Source organism: Macaca mulatta, chromosome 8 (genome assembly GCF_049350105.2).
Source record: "Macaca mulatta isolate MMU2019108-1 chromosome 8, T2T-MMU8v2.0, whole genome shotgun sequence".
NCBI classification, from domain to species: domain Eukaryota; kingdom Metazoa; phylum Chordata; class Mammalia; order Primates; family Cercopithecidae; genus Macaca; species Macaca mulatta.
In genome coordinates this window covers 9,674,002-9,701,611 of record NC_133413.1, presented here as the reverse complement: position 1 = coordinate 9,701,611, position 27,610 = coordinate 9,674,002, and the positions used below count along the sequence as shown (strand labels likewise).

Below are 27,610 nucleotides of genomic sequence, written 5' to 3'. Positions count from 1 at the left end.
AGCATGTCACAGCCTCTCGGGGCTACTGTGTCCTCAGTTGGTAACACAGGGAAGGAGCTGTCCTTCCTCCCTGATGGTTTCAGAGACCCAAATGAGACAATAGACACTACAGAGCATCGTTGATTACAGACAGCTGGGAAGTCGGAGGGGTTATTGTGGCCCTGGGTGCTTTCACAGCACCAGTATGGTCGCTTCTAAAGGAAAGTTCTAAAACGTGTCTCCCCCACACCCCTCTCGGCCTAGCTGCTGGACCAGCTCCGTCCTCAAGTGCAGGAATACATTAGAAGCGGCCTCCAGATGCCACAGATGCTTTCAAACACGTCTATTTCAGTCCCGGGATTACTGTTTTAAATTTCTGAGATGCCAGAGAAACAAGAGCCTCCCCGACCACGTGCTGCTGCCTCCTGCCTGTCTCCCGGAACCTTCCTCCCATGGCTGCCCCTCCAGGGCGAGGGCAGCGGGACCGCCTGTGCAGCCCCACACTACACAGCTCACAGCCTGGTGCTTGGACCCCGGCCAGCCCGGAGCCAGGATAACGAGGCAGCTCTCCTCCCAGCATTTGAGCCAATTAAAAAGACAAATGACCGCAGGCTTATCTTCCCTCCTCCTCAGCCCCTCTCTCCCTTTCCACTCCCACCCCCACAGGGAAATGGGCTGGGGACCCCAGAGCTTTGGGCTGCGGCTGCTCTTCTCCCCTGGAACAGCCAGGCTGCTCCACCCTGCCTGGGCCTTTCAAGGCTGCTGATGGATGGGGCTTCGCCAGCCTCCTCTCAGAGCTTCCGAGTGTTCCGAGACCTGGGACTGGAAGGGAGGACGATGGGAGGGATGGGATGGATTGGGAGAAAGTGAAGCAGAAAGGCCACAGACTCAAATACTTTTTGCAAAAAATGTCAAACGTCTTGGAGCTTGTTTTTCAGCTCTGGCCTTGGGGCCTGGAGCTTCAGCAAAAGGCTCTGATTCTGAGGGCCATTTGCTTCATGTAACCCGGTGGTTAGCGCAGCCAGATCCCATGTCTTGGAGGAGGGCCAGCTGCAGCTGGAGGAGCTCTGAGACCCAAAGCAAGTTCCTGGGGTCCTCTGAGCCTGAGCCCGAGTTTGTCTATGCCCGTCATGGGATGGTTGACAAGTGTGAATGCCCGTGAGTACCCGTCACAGCACCGGGCACAGACAGGTAAGCCGCTAATGTTTGTCAGTTCCCTTCCCTGTGGCAACCTCGAGACCCTGATTCCAATTTCTCTGCGGCTCACATCTTCACCTCCCACCATGACTTATTTAAAGGTCTTGCAGGTTTCATTACAGAATGTTCATCCTCAAATACAACTGAAGAAAACAAACACCTTTGTTCTCGTCGCTCCCTGATAAAATCCTATTCATCTTTCAAAACCCAGTTTGGGCCGGGCGCGGTGGCTCAAGCCTGTAATCCCAGCACTTTGGGAGGCCGAGACAGGCGGATCACAAGGTCAGGAGATCGAGACCAGCCTGGCTAACACGGTGAAACCCCGTCTCTACTAAAAAATACAAAAAACTAGCCGGGTGAGGTGGCGGGCGCCTGTAGTCCCAGCTACTCGGGAGGCTGAGGCAGGAGAATGGTATAGACCCGGGAGGCGGAGCTTGCAGTGAGCTGAGATGCAGCCACTGCACTCCAGCCTGGGCGACAGAGCGAGACTCTGTCTCAAAAAAAAAAAAAAAAAAAAAAAAAAAACCCAGTTTGATCGTGGCCTGTCTGGTTTTAGCTTCTCCAAGGTCCTCCCAGCACCGTATCCCTTCCATCCTCACCCTGTGGCATCGTGATTGTTGCATTAAGTTAATGAATATTAACTATCAGGTCTGAGTAACACCCTGGTAAACAGGATGAAGGAAATTCCCCCTCCTGCAGTATATATTCAAGATGGAGAAAGGAGGCATTTTAAAAAATTCTGGAAATGAAACTAAAAGCAACTTTTACCTCCTAGACAGCAAACCCCGTGCCTTCCTTCTCATTATGTTATGAGAATCTGCTCTGCCAGCAGAGCGGGGCATGGCCGATGTTCACCCTCCACACTACGCTTCGTTCTCGATGCTTCTCTCCTCTGAGAAGATGACCAAGGGCCTTTCACAGGCCCTTTTAGTGGTCAAGGTCCGTTGCTCCTCAGGTCTGGAGAGCTCTGAAGCCCATCTTATGGACATGCTGGTGGGCTCAGCAGCCGGCCCTGGAATAGATAAAGCTCCCTAGACCCTCACTGCTTCTGAGTGGGAAGCACAGCAAAGAGGCTGGGCTGAGTCTCACTCCAGGCTGGGACCCCGGATGCAGGCCAAGGGCTCTCCCCCAGGAAGGGTTGTGTGTGCGGGCTCAGGGGAGCCCTGCCTACAATCAGGAGCTGCCTGCTGAGCTGGAAGCTTCTTCCCAGAGGACCCCAAGAGGCAGGAGCTGTCTTCCTTTCTGTTCCTGGCTGGAGCCAACTCACCGGAGAGGGGCATTCCAGGTAATGTTCAGCTCAGCCAGGGCATGGAGTCTCGGAGTCCTCGAATGAAGGAGCTATGAAGGAATTCAAGGATCAGTCAGCCCAAACTCATCATGCATGGAGAAGGCAGCCGAGACCCCAAGTAGAGAAGAGTCCAGTTTTAGACTAATGGGATCTCAGAGGTCACCTACTTTAGGTAGGGAAAATTCATGGGTTCTATGCTCCCAATTCACTAATGAATCAATAATGGCACACACACCACTAATCAAGGATGCCACTCCCTGTGATGAACCCAGACAAGGCCCTCAGTCCGTTCAACGTGGCTCTTCAGACACTGACCACTGAACACCACTTGAGAGGGTGGTGATGAGGATGATGATGGTGTTAACAACCGCTCATACATGCTGGAAGCCTTTCTCCATGTTGAGTCTTTACCTGCATGGCTTCATGTGATTCTCACTGCACTGTGAGGGAAGTACTTCTATTATCCCCATTTTGCAGATGAGAAAAGAAAGACTTTGAGAGGGAAAGTAACTTGCCCAAGGCCCCACAGCTAATGATTCAAAAGCTTGCCCAGCCTCTGGCATGTGGGGAGGACAGGTGTGCAGGGAGGCACACGGGTCAGCCTGAGACTTGTGCAGAGATGCAGACACCAGCACATCTTATCAACTCTTCCCGGCCTCTGCCTGCGCCAGGGATCAGCCCTGCCAGGCTAATCATAATAGGAGTAGCTGATATTTATTTAGCATCTGCTATGCTATAGGTACAGTGCTGGAAAATTGACATACATTATCTCATTTAATCTTCAATGCAGTCCCACCAAGCCAGCATTATTGCTTTCACTTTACAGGTGGAGAAACTGAGGCTCAGATAAATTAATTGACTTGCATAAGGTCACGCAGCCCATCTGGCGCAGCATCAGCATTTGCCCTCAGACCTTTCTGACTCCCAAACCCATGCTGTTTTTCTGTGACATTGCACTTCCCCTCTGGACTGGTCACCACCCATGGAACTTGTTGGTGAGAGCCCAGGTCTTCCCATGTTTGTGGGCCCAAGTGCTGCTGCTGGCATTGTTCCTGGATCATTGAGGAGCCGTGGCACCCTGGGCAGGGGGCGGTGACCCCACCCGGGGGGTGGGCGACCCCATCCTCAAGCCCGTGTATAGGTCTCCACCTGTACTCCCCACCCTGCTTGCCCACCAGCCCTTCAAACAGCTAGATTGGAAGCACGCTGAGGGCAAGGCGTGGTCCCAAACCTACCCACACCCCCGTCTCAGGTATGGTGGCATGATGGAGGAAGAAGTACCCCAGATCTGATGTCAGGAGAGTTAGTTGAAGTCAACTCTGCCTCCAAACAGCTATGTGATGTTGGGCACTCATGTAACGTCTGACCACCAGCTTCACCTGAGAAATGAAAAGCTCCAGACCTTCCATTTCAAGGCTGCCAGGGGACTAGCTGAGTTCTCAGATGCCAGAGGGCTTGTCCTGCCACCTTGGGCTGAGCAAGTCATCCCACCTTGCTAAGCTCAGTTCCTTCATTGGCAAGATGGGCATGTGAACAACAGCATCTTCCCCACTCTTTCCCACCGTGCAGATCAGATGCAGTGGTGTGAGGGGCGACCCTGTAGACTTTACAGCACTATGCAGATGGTATTTGCCACATGCTTGATAAATGGCCACTGCCTGAAAAAACAAACCCTATTCCCAAAGTAGCAAGGTTGATGGCACAAAACCAGCAGCTATGAAATACTGCTGGCTGCCTCGGTCCTGCAAGTGTCCTTGTGCCTTTCCTAGACAGTTGGGCTCTCGGGAAAAGGGCCCCTTCCCAGAGTGGGCTGTTTCTCAGGACCATCTCCTCCAATGCACAACAAACTAGAACTTTCTGATACTCCCTGGCAGCTGCAGCTGCTGCCTGAGACATCTCCGTGCCCTTGAGAAGGTAGCTTGTGGTGCAAGTTTAGTCTGAAATTCCATCCCGGGGCCTCCCCCTGCCCTGGATCCCAAGGCCTTGAAGATGTTGCTCGCTGTGTGGGCTGGACCCGGCGGAAGCACCAGGGCGGGAGCAATGGGAGCAGGGCTCGGAGACCCTGAGCTCGCAATAGTCAGGGGTCAAGGTCAGAAAACACAAGCACAGACCAGAGGCCCCAGAATCCTCTTCTGGCTGCAGCCATTATTAGTGGTGATAAATAAAAACCTCTTCCATGGCTCTTTCATCTCAGGACCTCAGATCCGTTTCCAAACACAAGTCACTCTCACATCCTTTGTCTTGGAAGACAGCAACACCCTCGAGGCTCCAGCCTGGATGTGCCCAGGAAGCTGCCTGCATTTCACCTTCACGTTTTCAATGGTGGAGCCGTGGGGACATTCTCCACCTCCAGCCCCTCCTCATACCCTGACCTGAGCTTTATAGTCAGCATGATCTGCCTGGGCTCTGTTAAGGAATGAATTGTGTCCCTCAAAATTCACATACTGAAGCCCTAAGCCCCTGACCTCAGAATGTGACTGTACTTGGTCTGTGGGAGTAATTAAAGTAAAATGAGGTCATGTGGGTGGGCCCAAATTCATGCCTGTGGTCTCACCTACTCGGGAGGCTGAGGTAGGAGAATCGCTTGAACCTGGGAGTTGGAGGTTGCAGTGAGCTGAGATTAAGCCACTACACTCCAGCCTGGGTGACACAGCAAGACTCTGTCTCAAAAATAATAATAATAATAAAAGAAAAGGTGATTAGGCCACAGACACACAGAGGGATGAGCATGTGAGGACACAGCAAGAATGTGGCCATCCACAAACCCAGGAGAGAGGCCTCAGGAGAAACCAACCCTGCTGGCACCTTGATCTTGGACTTCTAGCCTTCAGAACAGTGAGAGGATGAATGGCTGGTGTTGAAGCACCTGGTCTGTGGGACTTTGTCATGGCAGCCGGAGCTGATTAATGCAGGTTTCATGCCAGCTTCAATTCAAGAAATGCAAATCTCCCAGGCACCATCCTCCAGGCATTAGGCTGGATAGTGTGGATTCAAAGAGGAACCCCTGGAGGAGGGCATGCTTGAATACAGAATCTGAAAAGCTGGAGGAGAGAATTCATTTGCACGGGGCTCAGAAGACATACAGAGCATGGCCTGGTGAATTAGGAGGGACTGTCAAGGAATTCTCCTCCAAGGAGGTGGAATAGGAGCAAATTTTAAAGGCATGGAAAGGTTTGGCCCACCAGCCAAGCAGAGAAGGGGGAAGGATCACGGGGCAAAGTGAGCTGTGGGCGCAGAGTCTGCCCTTGAAGAGGCACAGCTGTGTGGCTCGAATGGGTGGTGGGAGGCTCAGAACTGCTCCCTCTGCTTGTGCTACTGCAACAAAATACCATAGATTGGGTAATTTATAAGGAAGAGAAATGGATTCCTCACAGTTCTGGAGGCCAGAAGTCTGAGATGAAGGGGCCGACACTGGTGTCTAGACAGGGCTGCTCTCTGCTTCCATGATGGCGCTTTCCTGCTGTGAGCTTACCTGGCACCTGCTCATCTGGCAGGAGTGGGAAAGTCCTCAGCTGGCCCCTGACTGCCCCTTGATGAGGCACAAATCCATTCATGAGGGAGGAGCCCTCACAGCCTCGTCACCTCCCGAGGCCCTCACCCCTTCATACTGCCACCATGGGGATTAATTTTCAGCATGAATTTTGGAAGGGACACATTCAAACGACAGCACGCTCCAAACTTGGTTTCTCCATCTGTAAAACGGGGTAATAATATCTCAGGCAGTTGGCATAAGGGTCAGCTGAGACAACAGGGAAAGAAGAATGTTTATGGCAAAGCACTCCCAGAGGTGACTTCAGATAAAGCCATCACAAGCCTTCTGATTTTTTCATTCAACCTCCCACCTCCCACCTGTAACCCTTATTTGGCACAAGCATCCATCAAACCAGGCCGGGCACAATTGTTTTGTTTGTTTGTTTGTTTTGAGATAGGGTCTCACTCTGTCATCCAGGACAGAGTGCAGTGGTGTGATCATGGCTCACCACAGCCTCGGCCTCCCGGGCTCATGCAATCCTCCCACCTCAGCCTCCTGAGTAGCTGGGACTACAGGTGCACACCACCACACTCAGCTAATTTTTGTATTTTTTTGTAGAGACAAGGTTCCGTGTTACCCAGCTGGTCTGAAATTCCTGGGCTCAAGCAATCCTCCCACCTTGGCCTCCCAAAATGCTGGGATTACATGCGGGAGCCACCATGGCTGGCTGGATTGTTTTAATACACTTTATATTTTAGTATAGATTTAGATTTACAGAAAAGCTGCACAGATAGTACAGAGAGATCCCATATTCCTCCACGCAGTTTCCATCATTGTTAACACCTTACATCAGTATGTTGCACTTGTCAGATTAATGCACCAATACTATTATTGATACATTACTACAAACGAAAGTCCGTATTTTATTCAGATTCTTAGTTTTCACCTAATGCCTTTTTCCTTCCATGACCCTGCAGTAAGTGTTCTCATCAAGCCTCTTGAGGCTCCTTTTGGTTGTAACTATTCTAGCCTGATTTTTGAATTCCAGGACATGGCATTTGCTAAGAAATGTACCTATTATAGAAGTAGGAATGGGGGAACAGTTGGAGGATTTTTGGAGAAAAGCACATTAGTTTTCAGCCTTGTATCATTTGGTGAATCAACAACTCATGCTGGTTACAAATGAGACTATTCACTGTTCACTGAAGCAGCCCTAAAGAGCCTGTGTTTATGATATTTTCAGTTCACTTTATCCTTTGCACTAAAAAATACTGATTTACTTGTGTACATATACATACACACACACACACACACACACACACGCAATTTTAGAATTCACCCATGTGATAGTCCCAGTCCTTCCCAATAGCCCGTCTCTGGCCCCAGGTGTCCTGTGTTCTCAGACTGTCTGAGCCCCTGTTCCTTGAAGGGTGAGAGGCTGCCTCCCTTGAGCCCAGAGGCCCAGGGTCAGTACACACTCAGCTGCAGTCTCTCTCAGGCTCTCTGCTGTGGGCAGCACTGTACCCCATCCAGGCGGGACTGGACTCTTCCACTCTGAACCTCATGGCCTTGGAAGGGAGGGTGGGTGGGGGCTGTTCCTCATAGGCTAAAGGACTATCACAGCAGTTCCTGCCTCCAAGCTGCAAAGGGGTCAGCTCCCAGGTTGCCTGCAAGAGTGGTGATAAAGGGACACTGTCTCCTTGCTTTGCTCGGCCAGGACAGCACTTTCTGTTTGGAACACTAGGTTCCCAGACTCTGTTCATCTGCAGGTTTTGCGTACAAAGCAGCAGAAGCCACATCTATGAGCCTGGAGCATCAGCAAAAAGCAGCTCCTGCCTCCTCCACACCACCCCAGCTGGGCACGAGGCCACAGCAATCATGGCGTCACACTCTTGCCTGAATTTATTTCTTCCTTTTTTTTTTTTTTTTTTTTTGAGACAGAGTCTTACCCTGTTGTCCAAGCTACAGGTCAATGGCACGATCACAGCTCACTGCAATCTCAACCTCCCAGGCTCAAGTGAACCTCAGGCTTCTGAGCAGCTGAGACCACAGGCATATGCCACCACACCCAGTTAATTTTTTAAAAATTTTTTTGTTGAGACGGGGTCTTGCTATGTTGCCCAGGCTGGTCTCGAACTCCTGGCCCCAGGTAATCCTTCTGCCTCAGCCTCCCAAAGTGCTGGGATTATAGGTGTGAGCTGCCACACCCCAACTCTTCTAATTTTTTTTTCATTTAAACAAAAAATAATGGCTCAAGTCATTGTAAACATAATAATAAAATAAAATAAGTAGCAGATGAAGTAAAAACTCACTTTGACTACTTTATAGTCCCCATCTCCTCCCCAGAAATAACTTATGCCCTCAGCTGAGCATGTCCTTGGAGACCTTTTTCTTCTTTCTTCTTCCTTCCTTCCTTCCTTTCTTTCTTTCTTTCTTTCTTTCTTTCTTTCTTTCTTTCTTTCTTTCTTTTTCTCTTTCTTTCTTTCTTTCTTTCTTTCTTTCTCTTTCTTTCTTTCTTTTCTTTCCTTCTTTTTTCCTTCCTTTCTTTCTTCCTTCCTTCCTTTCTTTCTTTTCTTTCTTTCTTTCTTTCTTTCTTTCTTTCTTTCTTTCTCTCTTTCATTTTTTCTTTCCTTCTTTCCTTTTCTTTCTTTCTTTCCTTCCTTTCTTTTCTTTCTTTCTTTCTTTCTTTCTTTCTTTCTTTCTTTCTCTTTCTTTCTCTTTCTCTCTTTCATTTTTTCTTTCCTTCTTTCCTTTTCTTTCTTTCTTTCCTTTCTTTCTTTCTTTCTTTCTTTCTCTCTCTTTCATTTTTTCTTTCCTTCCTTCTCTCCCTTTCTTTCCTTCTTTCTTTCTTTCTTTCTTTCTTTCTTTCTTTCTTTCTTTCTTTCTTTCTTTCTTTCTTTCTTTCTTTCTTTCTTTCTCTCTCTCTTTTCCTTCCTTCCTTCCTTCCTTTTTCTTTCTTTCTTTTTGTTTTTGTAGCTTAAGTTCATTTTAGATGGCTTCTTGAAAACCTCAATTTTTTAAAAACATAATTCCAACTTTCATTTTAGATTCCAGGAGTACGTGTGCAGATTTGTTACAAGGTTATAGTGCATGATGCTGGGGTTTAGGGTATGATTGATCCTGTCACCCGGGTGGTGAGCATAGTACCCAATAGTTAATTTTTTAACCCTTGTTCCCCTCTTTTTCTCCCCCTTCTTTTTTTTTTTTTTTTTTTTGAGACGGAGTCGCGCTCTGTCACCCAGGCTGGAGTGCGGTGGCTGGATCTCTGCTCACTGCAAGCTCCGCCTCCTGGGTTTACGCCATTCTCCTGCCTCAGCCTCCCGAGTAGCTGGGACTACAGGCGCTCACCACCTCGCCCAGCTAGTTTTTTGTATTTTTTTAGTAGAGACAGGGTTTCACCGTGTTAGCCAGGATGGTCTCGATCTCCCGACCTCGTGATCCGCCCGTCTCGGCCTCCCAAAGTGCTGGGATTACAGGCTTGAGCCACCGCGCCTGGCCTCCCCCTTCTTATAGTCCCCTATGTCTATTGCTGTCATCTTTGTGTTCATGAGTGCCCAAGGTTTAGATCCCACTTATAAGTGAGAACATGTGGTATTTGATTTTCTGTTCCTGCATTAATACACTTAACATAATGGCCTCCAGCTGCATCCATTTTGCTGCAAAGGACACGATTTTGCTTTTTTACAGCTGCATAATATTCCAGTTGTATATTTGCCACATTTTCTTTATCCAGTCCACATTTTCCTAACCATAAGCACCTAGGTTGATTCCATGTCTTTGCTATTGAACTAATTTACATTCCCATGAATCATGTAGAAGCGTTCCCTTTTCTCCAGAGCCTCACCAGCATTTGTTGCTTTTTGACTTTTTAATAATAGCCATTCTGATTGGTGTGAATGGCATCTCAGTGTGGTTTTGATTTGCATTTCTCTGATGATTCGTTATGTTGAACATTTTTTTCATGTTTCTTGGCTACTCATATATCTTCCTTGGAGAAGTGTTCACGTCTCTTGCCCACTTTTTAATGTAATTATTTGTTTTTTGCTTGTTGAATTGTTTAAGTTCCTTATAGATGTTGGATATTGATCTTTGTTGGACACATAACTTGCAAATATTTTCTTCTATTCTGTACGTGGTGTGTTTACTCTGTTGATAGTTTCTTTTGCTCTGAAAAAGCTTCCTTAGAGGTTTTTTTCAATGTATGAATATGCATGTACGGGTGCATTTTACATAGAGTTTCTGAAGTAGGAATACTGGCCGGGCACAGTGGCTCATACCTGTAATCCTAGCACTTTGGGAGGCCGAGGCAGGCGGATCACGAGGTCAGGAAGTCGAGAACATCCTGACTAACACGGTGAAACCCCGTCTCTACTAAAAATACAAAAAATTAGCCAGGCACAGTGGCTCACACTTGTAATCCCAGCACTTTGGAAGGCTGAGGCGGGTGGATCATGAGGTCAGGAGATCGAGAACGTCCTGGCTAACACGGTGAAACCCCATCTCTACTAAAAATACAAAAAATTAGCCAGGCATGGTGGTGCACACCTGTAATCCCAGCACTTTGGGAGGCCAAGGCAGGAAGGTTGCTTGAGCCCAGAAGTTTGAGACCAGCCTGCAGAATATGGTGAAACCTTGTCTCTATTTAAAAAAAAAAAAAAAAAAAAAAAAAAAAGCCGGGCATGGTGGCACAGGCCAGCTACTCAGGAGACTGAGGTGGGAGGATGACCTAAGCCTGGGTGGTCGAGGTTGCAGTGAGCTCTGATTGCACCACTGCACTCTAGCCTGGGTGACAGAGTGAAACCCTATCTCAAATAGAAATAAAATAAAGGATACAGCATGATTATGTAACTATTTGTATACAGATATTTCGGGTTTTTCCCCCAATTTTCCCTAGTACAAACCATGCTGGAAGTCTAATTTTTTTTCTCTTTTTTATTTTGTAGGCAAGGCTGGTGGGTGTCAGTGTCTCCACGGGGACCGGATGATCTCAGGCCTTTCTCTTCATCCTGGGAACAGTAAGGAAGCTGTTCTAGTCCTGCTCTAGTGTGGCTGATGTGACATGACTGGCTGCGCTCAGCGTCCTGTTTTCCTTCCCAAGTTGTGTGTCTGTCCACAAATCCAGCTAGTGAATCACTGAAAAGGTTGGCGTTGCTGAAGATTATTCCCAGTCCTAACTCATCATTGAGGTTTCAGCCTGTTTGATTGGAAGACAACTGCAGAGATGACTGAGAGATTTTATTTGCTTCCTGTGGCCGTCATAACAAATGATCACAAACCTGATGGCTCAAAACAACAGACATTTACTCTCTTACATTCTGGAGGCCTGAGTGTCAAAACAAGGGCCTCGAGGCCTTCTGACACCTTGGGAGAAGACTGGCTAAAGCCTCCTTCCCTGCCTTTTCCAGCTTCTGGTGGTTCCAGATGTTTCTTGGCCTGTGGCTGCCTCACTCCAACCTATGCCTCCGTCTTCACATGGCTTCTCGAGAACTCTGTGTCCACATCTGCTTCTCTTCAGTCTGTTTTAAAGATACTTGGCATTGGATTTAAAGTCCACCTGGGAAGACCAGAATGATCTTGTCTCAAGATCCTTCACTTAATTACATCTGCAAAGGCCCTTTTTCCAAACGAGGTGACATTCATAGGTTCTGGGGCTTAGGATATGGACATATCTTCCTGGGGGCTACCACCCAAACCAATGCAGGAATCATTAGCACAGTCCTCTGCTTCACGGATGAGAGTACCCCTCCTTGCCAGGTGGTACTAAATGCTTTGGAGAAAAACAAAGCAAGAAGAGAACAACTTGGGGTGCCAGGATGGAGGTGAGGTTGCGATTTCAAATAGGGTGGTCAGGGAAAGCCTCTCTGGTGACGTGACATTTGACGGAAGAACTATAGACATGGGAGAGCAAGTCACACAAGGGCTGAGGGAGAAGGCCTTCTAGGCAGAGGGAACTGATTGTTCTATTCTCTGTGTAGTCTTGACAGTTTGTTCTTGTTGTAATAATTTGCCATGTTACTTTTATTTTTACCGTACACATATTGCACTCCTGGATTAAACTGAGTTATTTGGAGATACAGACCATATCTTCTTGTAGCATCCTCAGCACCAGCAGAGAGCTTGATGCATGAAACATAGTCAGTAAATATTTATGAGAGGGCAAATAAATGACTGTGATATAAAAGGATCCATGGCTTAGATGACTTGCTTGAGGTCACATGGCTGGTCAGGGGCAATGCTGAGACTGGAACACCATGATCCTGGCTCTCATCAGAAAGCAAGGTGGTGCATTTCAGGCTGGGTGCAGTGGCTTATGCCAGCACTTTAGGAGGCCAAGGCAGGAGAATTGCTTGAGCCCAGGAGTTCAAAACCAGCCTGGGCAACATAGTGAGATCCTATCTCTGCAAGAAAATTTTTAAAAATAGCCACACATAGTGGCAAGCACCTGTGGTTCCAGCTACTCAGGAGGCTGAGTTGGGAGGATTGCTTGAGCTTGGGAGCTCAAGGCTGCACTGAGCTATAATTGTGCCACTGCGCTCCAGCCTGGGCAACAGAGTGAGACCCTGTCTTTAAAGAAAAAAAAAAAAAAGAAAAGAAAAAAAGAAGCAAGGTGGCACATTTCAAAAGAAGCTCATTTTCTAGCCGGTTCTTTTTAAGGAGCCTGCTTGCTGTATCAAGACACATGTGGTAGATGTGACATGATGGGATGGAGGCCAGGCCAGCTCAGGACATGGGCCTAATTGAAAAGGAATATCTCCCTGCTCTAAGCTCATTTAGAAACATTTCATAAATGGCTAGTCATGGAAGCAAGAAAGAAGAATGGACAAAATCAATAAATTGGTTGGCTCTTGAAAGTCAACCATATTCCAGGGAACAACCACACACCAAGCCAGGTGGCTGAGAGAGGTGAGGGTGGAGCACGCAGTGCTGGAGGATTGGGTCAGCTGGTTATCAGCAGGGACAGTGGTAGCTAAGAGTGAGCCTTGACCAGCTTGAAGAGTGAGATTCAAGGTCATCGTGGACTGCATCGAGTGAGCTCAGGTCCTAGGAAGTAAATGAAAGAGGACAGTGTGATGTGACAGGCCAGGTGTGATGAGGACTAAAGTCAGGAAAGGCCGCAGGCCAAGGACAAAGGTAGAATAATGGAGTCAACAGATGAATCAGAGCACAGGTCAAAGCAGTTGCAGGACCTTGGATAGCTCCACAGGAAGCTCTGCCGAGGGGCATTGGATAACTGAGTTTTTAGCCCACAGACCCCAAGCGTGACATTTGGATCCATCTTTCATAGGCCACTCTAAGATTTCAAGGACCTTGTGCAGTCATGGTGGTTCTAACCCTTTGGCTGTGAGGGACAGAAAGGCTACAACTCTCTGGACGTATTTCCCAAAGTACTGCCTTTCTTGGCATTTTTAAGGTGTTATGTTTACATGACTGACCATTGTCAATGTCATGAGGCATGAGAGAGCAGTGGCCAAAGGCGGGGCTAAAGTTGTCTTCCAGGTCTCCCAGCTCCAGCGGTGCAAACGCCACCCCAGGCCGGGCTTTCGGAAAGGGCTCACCTCCAGAGGTTGGACACGGCTATGCCTTGGGTTGGGAAGTCTTCTGCTGATCAAGAATGCCATGCCTTCAGGCCCTGCCAGCACTCCATGGGGTATCAGAGTGCATGTGGACTTTGAAATCATTTCACAGCAGAGCAAGTTATTTTGGTTCTTTAAGCCTCTGCTCTTGCCACCTGTAAAGTGCAGATAATAATATCTTGCACAATGATTGTAAGGATTAGTCAAACAACATAAGCTACATAGAAGAATCAGCCCAGAGCACTCTTCAGCAAGCCCACCTCTTACCAACATAACAATGCTGAGGGGATCATTTGTGGCTAAAATCCTGATCCCCTATAAGGAAGAGAATCCAGATCTGGATTCAAAAACTGTCTCGGTGCTCACTAACTCTATGGCCTTGGGCAAGTTGCATAACCTCACAGAGCCTCAGTTTTCTCATCTGCGAAATGGAGAGCTGACACATACCTCAAAGAGCCATGGTGAATAGTAAATGAAAAAACATGTCTACAGTTCTTGGCACATAGGAAGCACTCAACGACTGTGAACTCCCAACCTTTCCTCCCATCGAACTCAATATCAGGATTTTAAGGGGAATAAAAAGCCTGGGTTTTGGGTTTCATTGAAAGTGTTTTAAGTGAGCTAAACAATGACTTCTCACTTCTCATAGGTAACATAGAATCCCTGCACTGGAAGAGCTCAGCAGTCACCTATATCATTGCCTATATTTTACGAGGCCTTAGTAGCGAAGTGGGCTTTTGCATCACATCTCCTTTAGTTTCAAGGGACACACCCCAATTCAGACCAGGATAAGTAACAGTGAAATATTTGGGACCTTGGGTGATACTGAGACTCAAAGGAGGTTTCCAGAGCTTGTTCTGTCTCATCAACTCATTTCCTGGCTCTCACTCCCTTTGGCTGTTGACCTCATTGCCTTCTGTGGCTGGCAAGCTTTCTCCATACAGAGAAGAAAGAAATTAATGACAGTTCTAGACTCCTATTGTCATTTTCACAATCCCAGTAGGAACTTCCCGCTGCCAACAGCCTATATCATTCATCCCAGGGAAGGGCACTAATGGTCCTGTTGGCTAATCATTGACTCTACCTCCTGAGACAGTGGCTGGTACACCAATGGCTGGCCAAGCTTGGGATGTGATGAGTGATCCAGGATCTCATGGCAGGTGCTGGGCAGAGAAGGACAGCATGTCTATCACTGTGTTTGCCAGGTCACCTAGCTGGTGAGGCGTACTGCTAGGGTGAGCATGCAAGCATTCTGGCTCCTAATTTTGTAGTTTTCCCTTCTATCATCTCACATTCCCAGGCCCATTGGTAGACACTATTGATCAAGTGGTTGAAATGGATTTGTGCTATTATCACCCCTTAGGAAATTAAGGGGCCTACAGCTCCCAGTTAGGGACCAGCAAACCAGTATTTGTGGTGAGGTCAATCTGCAGCTGTAAGAATGTAATCTAGAGGTCTTAAATACTCATCCATAACCAAACCAGCTAAACCACCTCGCACATGGATAAGACGTGCTGGGGGCAGCATTGTTTTCAACCTTCCTGCAATGGTGTCAGCATGACAGCTAGCTCCATCTCCCATCAGAAGTTCAGCATCCTCCTACCCAGACACTAAGCACGTGCCCTCGCACTGTCGGAGAAAGGCTCTTATCTATCCGTGAATCTGGCTGTGCCTCTATTATAAAACATAGCAGGTTGATTCCTTAAACTGTTTATAAATCTGGTGCTATCTTTACTGTTTATAGAAATTCCAGTGTGGTCAATATTGGTCCCTACTGCTGCAATTAAAATGGTCAAATGAACCTCAGCACCAGCTGGAACTTCAACTGTGGTCAATCCACATGGAGCTTTTGCACTTCTGCAAGAGGAGAAGTCATGGAATGGTAGAGCTGGAAGCAGCTCTAGTGACTGTCCAGTCTAATTCTTTCCTTTTACAGATGAAGGTGAGGAACAGAGAGAGAACCACATGACTTCAGGGCAGAGGTTTGCAACAACATTTGTTAATGAAATATTAAGCTCAGGCGGTGGCCAAGCACTGGTCCAGAGGAAAGGCAGCCACCATAAACACAGCATGGCAGCCACAGCCACATTTGGGCTCTCCTAGTTCCCCTTCCATGGTCATTTGAGTCCTGGGGACACTGGACCTTCAGTCCTTCTGTCTCACGTGGACCAGCATTGTGAGAGTTGTCCTGGCATCTGGGGATTAAGGGCCAGCTCCCCTGATCCCCTGAGGCATCCCCTCCTGCTCCCCAGAAGCACTCAAGAGACCCAGTTTTGGCCAGCTGTTTCATGTCTATTTGAAGAGCTGAAATTCTAATAAGGATGATTTATGAGTTTCTGAGCAAGGATAATGGGAGCCGTGCTTTCCCCTGACACAGAGCCTGGTCCCGGGGGTGCCGGGATGAGTAATGCTCTCCCATGGAGCAAAGGGCTCTTGTCTGAGTCAAGGGATGATTTAACTCCTCAGAGAGCCAGAGTTTCCCTCCAATAACTCACCCTCTCTGAGAAAAGGAATGGTACCCCCCTTTCTTGTTGGCGTCTGTGCCCACTCAGAGACTGGAGCTGCAGGCAGTCAGCATGGATGTGCCAGACCCTGTGGCTAGTGTCCTGCAGGATGAGGGTGGGGCCAGCAGGCACTGAGGGGACCAGCAAGCAGGGTCTGTACACTGACTGCATGGGCAGTGGATGCTCCAACCTGCTGAAGGGATATCCCGAGGAAGAGGAAACAGATTTAGATGGGCTGATTCCCAGGGCCAGGCCAGGATTGTAATTAAAGGATACACAATGATTTCAACTCAGTATAAGAACTTTCTAACAATCAGATTTGTGTCCCATAAATAATAAATGGTTTTCTGAGGCTGTGAGACCTTCATCAGTAGAAGTATTAAAATGCAGCTGGATCCCACTTCACACACATCTGGATGGTTGTTTTCAAGAAAAACAGAAAATAACAAGTGCTGGCAAGGATGTGGAGAGAAACTGGAACCTTGTGCACTGTTGATAGGACTGTGAAATGATACAACTACAGTGAAACAAAAAACTGCTATGAAATAGTTCATCAAAAAAATTTTATATCTTATATCTAGAAAAATCTTATATCTCATATCTAGATCTTATATCTAGAAACACTTAAAGACTACCAAAATCTTGTTAGAGCTGTTAAATAAATTCAGTAAAATTGCAGGATATAAAGTCAACACACAAAAATCAGTAGTATTTTTATATGCCAACAGCAAACACTCTGAAAAAGAAATCAAGAAGGCAATTCCATTTACAATAGCTACCAAAAAGGAAAAGCCTAGGAATAAACTTAACCAAAGAAATGAAAGGCCTCTACAAGGAAAACTACAAAACACTGGTGAAAGAAATCAAAGAGGATACAAGCAAATGGAAAGACATCCCATGCTCATGGATCAGAAGAATTAAGATTGTTACAATTGCCATACTACCCAAAGCAATCTACAGATTCAGTGCAATCCCTATCAAAATACCAATATGATTTTTCACAGTAATGGAAAAGAAACCCTGAAATTCATATGGCACCAAAAAAGAGTGCAAATAGCCAAGGCAATCCTGAGCAAAAAGAACAAAGCTAGAGGCATCACACCATCTGACTTCAAAAAACATTACAAGGATATAGTAATCAAAACAGCATGGTATTGATGTAAAAACAAACACATAGACAAATGGAACATAATAGAGAACCCAGAAATAAATCCACTTATTTATAGCCAACTGATTTTTGACTAAAGCACCAAGAACATACATCAGGGAAAGGACACTTTCTCCAATAAATGGTACTGGGAAAATGGGACATCCATACACAGAAGAATGAAACTGGAGCCCTATATCTTAAAGCAACTGAAGATGGATTAAAGATTTAAAAGTAAGACCCAAAAGTATAAAAGTAGAAGAAAACACAGGGGAAACACTTCAGGACATTGGTCTAAGCAAAGATTTTCTGACTAAGACCTCAAAAGCATAGGCAACAAAGACCAAAATAGACAAATGAGACTATATTAAACTAAAACCTTTCTGCACAGCAAAGCAAACAATCAACAGAGTAAAGAGAAAATATTTGCAAACTCTTCATTCAATAAGGGACTAATATCCAAAATATATAAGGAACTTAAACAACTCAACAGTTAAAAAAAAAAACAAAAAACAAACAAACAAAAAAAAACAAATTATCCCATTAAAAATGACCAAAGGACTTGAATAGCCATTTCTCAAAAGAAGACAAACAAATGGTCAACAGGTATATGAAAAAATGCTCAACATCACTAATCATCAGGGAAATGCCAATCAAAACCACAATGAAATAGCATCTTATCTCAGTTAGAATAGCTATTACTAAAAAGACAAAATAACAGATGCTGGAGAAGATGTGGAGAAAAGGAACTCTTATACACTGTTGGTGGGAATGTAAATTAGTACAGCCCCTATGGAAAACAGTATGGAGAGTTTTCAAAAAACTAAAAATAGAACTACCATATGATCCAGCAGTCCCTCTACTGGGTTTTTATTCAAATGAAAGGAAATTAGTATTAGTATAAAAGACCTGCACTCCCGTGTTTCTTGTAGCACTAGTCAGAATAGCAAACATATGGAGTCAACCCAAGTGTCCACCAACAGATGAATGAATGAAGAAAATGTTTATATATATATATATATATATATATATATATATATATATATATATATATATATGAATATTACATGATCATTAGAAGAATGAAATCATGTCATCTGCAGCAACATGAATGGAACTGGGGGTCATTATATTAAGTGAGATAAGCCAGGCAGAGAAAGACAAATATTGCAGGATCTCACTCATATATGGGAGATAAAAATGTTGACCTCATGGAGGTAGAGAGGCTGGGAAGGGCATGTTGGAAGGGGGTGATAAAGAGAGGCTGGTTAATGGGTACAAACATTCAGTTAGAAATAAGAAATAAGATCTAATGTTGATAGCAGAGTAGGATAACTACAGTTAAAACAATGTATTGTATATTCTAAAATAGCTAAAAGAGAGGACTTGAAATGTTCCTAATGCACAGAAATGATAAATACTGAAGGTGATGGATAGCCTAAATACCCTGAATTGATTGTTTCACCTTCTATGCATGTAACAAAATATCACATGTACCCCACAAATATGTACATATATTATGTATCAGTGAAAAAAGAAAAATTAAAAAATTAAACATAATATTGCCATTTGATCCACCAATTATAGTTGTGGATGTTGAAGTAGATATATTGAGTACATTTGGTGTGTGTGTATATATATGTACATATATACATATATATACACATATATGCATTATTCTCAATAGCCAAAAGGCGGAAGCAACCCAGGTGGCCATCGACAGATGGAGGATAAACCAAATGTGGTCCATCCATCAAGTGGATTATTATTCAGCCTCAAAAACAAGGAAGTTCTGACACATGTGACAACACGGGTGAACCTTGAGGACATCATGCTAAGTGAAATAAGCCAGTCACAAAAAGACAAACACTGTATGATTCTGTTTATATGGGGCACCCAGAGGAGTCAAATACATAGAGACGGAAAGTAGAATGGGGGTTGCCAGGGGCTGCAGGGGAAGAGAAATGGGACTTCATGTTTAATGGATGCAGAGTTTTAGTCGAGGATATTGAAAAAAGTTCTGGAGATGGATGGTGGTGATGGTTGCATAGCAGTGTAGATATTCTTAATGCCACTCAACTGAACACTTAAAAATGGTTACAATGGTAACTTGTAACTAGGTTCTGTATATTTTATTACAATTTTAATTAAAAAAATAAAGTTGGATAATCACAAAAGAAGGGACTCTTAGACTTCTTAAGGGCCCAGATGATTTTGAAATGAACAGATTGTGAGTACTGGGGAGAACTCGGGCTGACCCTGAGACAGAAATGGCAGAGCACACTCTGGGCTGTGCACAGCTTGGTGCCTCCAGCCTGAGAGGATGCATGCACGAGGAAAGCGAAAATTGATGCAAGAGACGCATCAGCCCAGACCATCAGCTTCCTATGCCACTCTTCTGCAAAGCACCTCCCGATAAGCTTCCTGTAGTAGTGACAATCACTACAAAAATAACTATGGCTAAAGTTTACGGAGCATGTATTCTGTGCCAGTCACTGTGCTGAGCACACTGGAGGCCCTTGTTCCTTTAAAACCCACAACAAACCTAGGAGACAGGAAAACCCAGATGCAATATGACAAAGTACCTTGAGCCAGAGACCCGCCCACCACCCGGTCCCCAGCTCTGTCCAGCATGCTCTGCAGCCCCAGGGACTGGGGGAGTGGGTGGAGATACTAGGAGGGCAACATTTGAAATGGGGCTTCAAGGCACGTGGGCCTCTGGCTATGATTCCAGGCATTGTAGTCACTGTCGATCACTTAACTCTAAGCTTCAGTCTCTTCATCTGTAAATGGTGCTAATGATCATTGTGTCTATCCCGTGGCTTACCTCTAGGATTCCATGAGACAGCAATGTGAAGTGCTCAGCCCAGCGCCTGGCAGGGAGAAGGGCTGAGAACCGCAAGCTCTCCTTGTTGACATGGTCTCCGCCTCCTCTGCACCTCAGAGCACTTGGTTCCCCCCATCTCTTTGCACGTAGCAACTTCCACTGTGCATAAAAGCTGCTTTGATTCAGCCCAGCAACCTCCTCACTCTCCACAGAGGATCTGCTGTCTGGGGCCAGAGGTCATATTTGGCTGATCCCTGGGCTCCAGCAGCAGCATAGGAAGTGCTCAGGGAACATCTGAGTGAATGGTGAAATAATAAATAGAAGCATGATGCTCTTTGACCAAAAAACCCTCCAGTAGCTATAATCGGAGCCACAGCCTGGCCCGCGAGAGGAAGGGCAGTGGAGACCCCGCTAATGAGGAAGGCCAGAGCACCCGCCAACCGTCCTGGCTCAGACAGCCAGACGGCTTGCCGGCCCCTTCCAACTGGCTGGGCTGATCTGCAGAGGATAAGAGGGAGCCGGCGGCTTCGGCTTGGCCAAGGAGACAGCCTTGGGCCTGTTGGTGCCGGTGCTGGCTCCTGGGCAGACAGGCCAGGAGGAAGTGGCAGGCCTGGGCCCTCAGGCCCGAGCGGCAGTGGCTCCAGAGGACAGCCTGACCGTGGAACACTGGAGCCTGTGAAAAAAAAATGAGAGTGGGAAATGGGAGTCAAGGAGCCAAGGGAAATGGCGGATCTGTTAACAGGCTGTTTTTGCTTTTGTCTCTGGAGAAGGAAAAGAATGGAGAATAAAGAGAAGCGTTGCAGGCCGGCTTCCTGTGCCCCGGCCAGGGTGGATCACACTAGATAATGACTGATAGCCCTGGAAACGGGGAGACAAGATAAAGGGGAGGCCAGCTGCAGCGGCAGACCCCCGGAGCCAGGGAGGGGAGCCACAGGGACGAGGAAGACGCTGAGGAAGCGCAGAGGAAGTGCTAGGCGAGGGGAGAACCCCGGCCGGGAGTAGCCGCCCAGGGCCGGGCCAGGGCCTTGTGTCTGGAACCATGCTGGGAGGCTGGGCCTGAGAGCAGCCTGGCACATCCCACTTTCTCCAGCAAGTTCCTAACCAGCCCCAGTGTCCCTTCCCCTGCGGAAAAATGGGGCTATGGGGGGTGGGTTGTCGGAACTCGGCTTCCTCCGTGGGTGTTTGTGGTGTGAACAAAGGTGCTGCAGGGTGAATGGCTGGGGCACCAGGAGCTCAACTAAGTCTTCCCTTCCTTGAAAGCGGGTTCAGGCGGAGGTTGGGCTCCTCGCTGCCACCCCAGGGCAGCCTGGGGGTCTCAGCTCCAGCCCCTTTGACTGAGGCAGCAGCCTCAGGCTTGGGCAGCCACCTCCTGGGGACCAGGTCCTCCTCTGGTTCTGCTACGGAGGCAAACTGGGAAGCCCACGGCTCCAGCGTGAAGAGTGGTTCATCGTGAGGCTCTCTGGCTGCTTGCATGCTGTTCCCCTCACCACCTTCCCTCCTGAGACGCTGCCTGGTGTTGCCTACCTGCCCAGGGCCCAGACATGGCATGCCTGGGTTCTGACCTGGTCACCGAGGAGGATGGCATGCTCGTGCACTGCTCCCTCACAGAGCCTGGCAGGAGCTCACTGGGGCTGCAGAGACAGAAACAGCACATGAGCCAGGGAAGAGCCGGGGGGCGACTCCCCTCTCCCCTGTCCAGGCCTGGCACGTGGTTTTTCTTCCTCAGCCTCCTCTCCTGCTCTTCTCTTAAAAGTCTCCAACATGTCTCTGGCTCCTGATCTCGGAAGCTGAGATGTGAGAAAGACAAACCCCTGTTTTCTGAGTCCAGGGTAGCCTCCCCGCTTGGATTCAAACCCTGTCACTTCTCATCGTTGAGGTCTGCCTGGAAAACTCAGGGCACAGTCCATCCTCCCCGCAATCACTGGTCTTTGCAGACCACACTGGTCTTTATCCCGGTATTAATTCATTCACCCTGTGTTTACTAAACACCTCTGTGTGCTGGCCACCATGCCCAGACACGGAATACGGTGGAACAAGAGTGACAGTCCCTGCCCCTTGGGGCTTAGATCTGGTATTAGAGACAAGAAAGGCACAAATCATCATCGCACAGCATAGCAAATGCTAGTAAGGGTTTGGTGAAAGATACAAACTGGGAAGGAGGTGCTGATTTAGGTGAATAGTCAAGGAAGAATACGTCAATGACCTCTAAGTCCAGGTCATTGATTACTGGAGTGAGTCATTATTTCACAAACAAAATTGCAAATCCCAAGGGAGAAAGGAGAGAAAGGTGAAAGACAGGATAGAAGGGAGGGAGAAAGGAGAAAGGGGACAATTAAAAAGAGGAGCTGAGCATTGTATGCTAATGTGGGTTTTGTAAAGCCAAGGGGCTCTGATAATGCTAAACAAGCTGTTTGTTCTGGGAAGGGAGAGGACATTTCAATGTATATAAGAATTTTCCAGAAAACCCAGCCAGACCCTCCAACACCCTGGAAATCAGACACTGAGATCACTGAAGCTTAAGGAGTGTCAGTGCTTAGTTAAGCAAAGAGGCACCCTGGAAACGCTGCCTTAAACCCAAGGATCCAACCGATGGAACGCGTGTTCTAGACATAAACTTGAGAGGAGAGAAAATCCCACACTTCAACAACAACGACAACAACAAAAAAGGTGGCAGATCTGGAAAACTGTCAAGAACTGTTTTCTGTTTGTACACCCTTTCCTCTTGGGCCTTGTGTGTTCTCCCCTCAGCATCTTTGGTCTGCACCTGGCACTCTCAGAAGAGGGTGTGTGAGTTGCTCACTCATGCTGAAGTGTTTCATGAATTTGTGCGTTGGCCTGCCAGAAATATTTGCACCTTAAATTAGGACAGATGGAAGGCTCATCGGTGGGATTTTACCCCATCCACAGAGGAGAGAGTTGAGACCTTTGGAAACCCTCCAAGTCCCTTAGGGTAAGAGAATTTACATTGCTTAAAGTTGCCCCCTGAAAAGCACTGTCCCTTCCTATCCAGGTCACACACAGTATTCCTGCCTCCCTCTCATTTCCCAATTTTAACCTTTGGAATTTCCAGAACAATCCTATCAGGAAGGAGAAGAGGGGTGTCATGCTGTCTGGAACCAGGGACAAGGTAGCATACCCCTATTCTGGACTGCTGGCCACCTTAGTCCTGGGCTCTGGGCCAAGATCCCCAAGGACTGCAGTACTCACGAGAACCCGGCAAGACCCTGAGGAATGAAGATCACACAGTAAACACGGGGACAAAGCAGACAGACCCTGCTCTCGTTTTTAGGCCTCTTTTCTTCCCAGGAATGTGTGTTTCAGAGACAAAGTCAAGTGCTTTATCTGCTGTCACTTGAAGTCATGGAAAAGGCCTGGATTTGGACTCAGAAGGCCTAGGCTTGCATTCTAGCTCTCTATGAGCCCCTATAGCTTCCTCTGCTCAGACATAAGGATTCCTCCCTGATGTGTTTCGCAGGGTCTGGTGAGAACCAAATGAGATGGTGTTCGCATGTGGCCCCTGACCCTCAGGGGCTGTGCTGGTCATTATTCTAGGGTGGGCTTCCACAGCAGTGTAAGCAGCTCCTCTGTAAGACATGGGGCAAGCGGCTGGAGGCTGGGCGGCTGGAGAGCACGGCCACATTCTATGTGTCATCAGACTGGTCTTGAGCCTCTCACCCTCTTGCAGAGAACAGAACCTGCTTGCAGAGTTTGTGTGTGTGTTAAATTAGATTAACGTGGTGTGGCCACTTTGCACAGGCAAAATGCACCTTCAAATTGCGCTTGCCATCTGTGTCCCAAATTGCATTCTATCTTGAGCACTCCAGAATATACTCATGGTCTATACATGTTGACTCCATAGAAAACAGCAGCCTCCAAATGCTTATGGTGTGCACTTATTTGCTTTTTAAAGTTGAGGCAAGAACTTGAGGCCCAGCAAACTTGCTTTTTCCACATAGGCTGGCCCAGCCGGAGGGGACCTCAGCCTCCCTGTCCCAGCTCTTCAAGGAAGAGTGCCAGGAGAATGGCACTCTGCCGTGCTCACCAGTTCCCAAACTGGGCTTTCAGTCAAAGCCCACAGAAAGCTGTACCAGTAATAGCTGCCATTTCCTGCGTGCCTACTACGTGCCAGGCACCATGCTAAGCACCTCAATCGTTTCATTTCAGCCTTCACCGCAAGCCCCTGGGAAGCTGCCTTGTGGTACCTGTTTAACAGACAGGGAAGCCAGGTCTTGGAAAAGTAAAGCAATTTGCCTGAGCAAACCACAGCCAAGCCTACCCTACCCCAGAGTGCACTGCGTCCTCTCTTAACCAGCTTCCCTGGGGGGCTGTACACCAACTGCACCTCTAACACACACACACTCGCACCTGCGCGTGCACCAGGCATGCACGCTGTCTCCCTGTGCGCTGACCTCCACTACGAACAAACAGAATCAGAGAAGGACAGAAGGACAGGGCACGTGGGGAAGGCACAGAGTGTATTTCTAAGACTTCCCTTAAGAGCTGACGCAATGCGGTGGGGTTTAGGAGAATGGAGATGAAGATGGGCCTCACATTTTCTATCTGTTCTCAGACTGGACCTTCTGACTGACTGCCATTCCCATTAGCCCGTCACATATCTAGGGAGCGCCTACTAAGAGTGGTCCTTGCTGGGGCCGTCAGGGGCTGGAGAAGATTCAAAGAAGGAAAAGTCGTGCCCCACGCACCCAGAGCTCTCCACCTACCAAAAGGATAAAGCAGGTCCCCAAAATCCCCAGCCCAAAGCATGGTGGGATGAAAGTGTCCCCCAGTCCTTGCGCCCACCTCGATATTTCAGCTCTGAGGGTGGCCACCGGGGTTGAGACCCAGCGCACCTACTCAGGAAAGAGAGAAAGACCAGGAATCGCAGCAAGGAACCCACCCCACCAGGCGCCCTTTGTGGCCCCGATTGAAAGATTGAAAGGAGGAACGGGGTGAATTCTCATGAGAATTCTGATAAATGGGCTTCTCCACCCCTCCTCCTCCCCCGCCCCCAATTAAAGTGAAGCTGTCCCAGGGCGGAGCAGCAGAAACCACTTCCAAGCCAGGCATGACATCAACATTTTAGTGATAAGGAGTGGACAATGGGGTGTTAGACTAATAGAAAAACACCACTGGATAAGGCCGGCTCCTGATACCCAGGCTGATGGGAAATACCATTGTCCGTCCGCTGTCAGCTGAGTCCCAGGGCGACAGGGATCCCAGCAGCCACAGGCAGGGCGGGGGAGGGGTGGTCCTGCCAGGTCCAGCACTGGCTGAGTGCCAGGGAGGGTGGGGACGGGGGCTGAGCCTCCGGGTGCAGCTTGAGAGTGGATGGGATGGGCAGGGTGCAGAGGTGGGAGTGTGGGGTTGGGAAGGAAGGTGTAGGGGGACGGTGGTGTGGGGCTAGGCAGAAATTGCGTATGGCTCTGTCCATGCCACTTGGATGATGCTTGTGTGACCATATTAGTAATGGCTCACAGGTGTACTTGGTTCATTGATTTTTCACAGAAATTTCTTTAAACATTTTTATCAAAGTAATATGTGCACATAGTTTTTGTATTTTAAATCAATTCATATTAAAAGAATATGTAACAGCAACAACTAGAAACTGGTTTCCTGCCTACCACTTCCCAGTTCTCCTCCCAGCGCCTTCTCTGCCCAGCTGTGCTCACCAGAGGTAACCAAACCAGCATCCATTCCCAGCTGCTGCTTCTGGTATTTGCCTGTATATTTCTGAATAATTTGCTTATGTGGCTATGTCATCACTTACCAATTTTAGACATGGTCTCGTGGCTTCTTCGAATGGCAAAAGAGAACTTAGCAACGTTACACTGCACTCTCCTTCACAGCTCCTCCCTCATCCTTCCATTATCGTGATGATATTTGAGTAAAATAGTAATTGGTGATTATTCTGAGACAAAACTTTCTGTAAGCCTGTTTCCTACAGCTCGTGTCCTCTACTTTTTTACATTTACTGCTTTGTCTTGCTGGAACACCTTCAGTGCCTTCCTGAGAAAGAGTACATTTTTTATGTGGTAAGGTACTGAATTCTGGGTTGGAAATTATTTTTTCTTAGTGTTTTAAAAGGACTGCTCTGTCGTCTTCTAACTTACCCTGTGTTATTGGGAAATCTGACACCATCCGATTCCGGAAGCTTTGTATGGGACCTGTCTTATTTTTTCATAGGGAGCTCTAAGGAACTTCTCTCTATCCCTGTTGCTGGAAAAATTTTGCGACAATATTACTTACTATGTGTCTTTCCCATTTACTGTCCTGGACAATCAACAGGTTCTGTCAATCTGGAAACTCATCTCCCTCAATTCTAGAAAAAAATCCATTTATTATTTCTTAGCTAATTTCTACCCTTCCCCATCTCTTCTTTTTCCACTGCTAGAAATTCTATTAATTGGATATTAGACATCCTAAATTGATACTCCAAATGTCTCATTCTTTATCTATTTTCCCTGTAAAATCCTTTTTTTCTGCTTTATTTTTATTTCCAAGAACTCCTTTTTGTTCTCTGGTTATTGTTTTTTCATAATTTCCTAGTCTCATTTCAGTAAGGCAATATCTTAGCATTCAAAGTATATTAATGATAGCTTTTAAAAAAGTTTTTTTCTGTTTCTCCCATTGTTTTTTACCTTCTGTCTCTCCGTGTGTCACTTCTATCCCTTCCTCTGTTTCTCCTTCTCTACCCGTTGACCGATCCCAATGGGGCAAAGGAATCTCTGAGGAATTGCACCAGTGAGAGTGCTGTATATTTTATTCATGTTTCTTTAAAGTGAAGAAATACAAGAGAGGTTTTACAATAATAAATCTGTGAATTAAAGCCACACGGTCCTCACTTTTATGTATTTAACTGTCATATAGCTTACACCTTCACACGCAGACATTATGAACTCTCTCTTTTTTTTTTAGATGGAATATCACTCTGTCGCCCAGGCTGGAGTGCAGTGGCATGATCTCAGCTCACTGCAACTTCCGCCTCCTAGGTTCAAGCGATTCTGCTGCCTCACCCTCGTGAGCAGCTGGGATTACAGGTGTGCACCACTACGCCGACTAATTTTTGTATTTTTAGTAGAGACGGGGTTTCACCATATTACCCAGGCTGGTCTTGAACTCCTGACCTCAAGTGATCTACCCGTCTAGGCCTCCCAAAGTGTTGGGATTACAGGCATGAGCCACTGCACCCAGCCGTATGGCATTTCTTGAAAGAAATTTTTGAGCTTTTGTATGGTGGTGCTGCCTAGCTGCCAGCAGCTTGGCTCTGGCCATGGCTCTCACTGCCTCTGACGCTTTACCAGGCTTATTAATGCAATTATTTCTATTATATTAGCACATTTTCCTTCACTATGTTATCCAACTAAGTAGAAAACAAAAATAAAAGCACTGATACTAGTGATGGGAAGGATTAGGTCTCAGGAACTTAGTTCAATAGAGACAAGAAGACACAAGTGGGAGATCAGCTTGAAGCGGAAGTGAAGCTTGGCTGGCCGGTTATGTTCATCTGTGAAGGAAAATCAGAGGACAGGCACAAAATCAGAGACCAGCACAATGAGAGGACAAGCACAAAAGGACATAATCAAACATTAAGTTTAAAAGTAAGTTGTAATTGGAGCTTTTAG

At 47.0% G+C, this 27,610-nt stretch overlaps 1 long non-coding RNA gene across 1 annotated transcript; it reads left to right on the top strand.

Annotated features, from left to right (window-relative positions):
- Positions 1-643: 643 nt before the first annotated feature.
- Positions 644-12,003, top strand: LOC144330681 (uncharacterized). The gene is made up of 2 exons (XR_013397049.1): positions 644-1,170; positions 10,880-12,003. It is a non-coding gene; the product is annotated as an uncharacterized LOC144330681 (long non-coding RNA).
- The last annotated feature ends 15,607 nt before the right edge of the window (positions 12,004-27,610 follow it).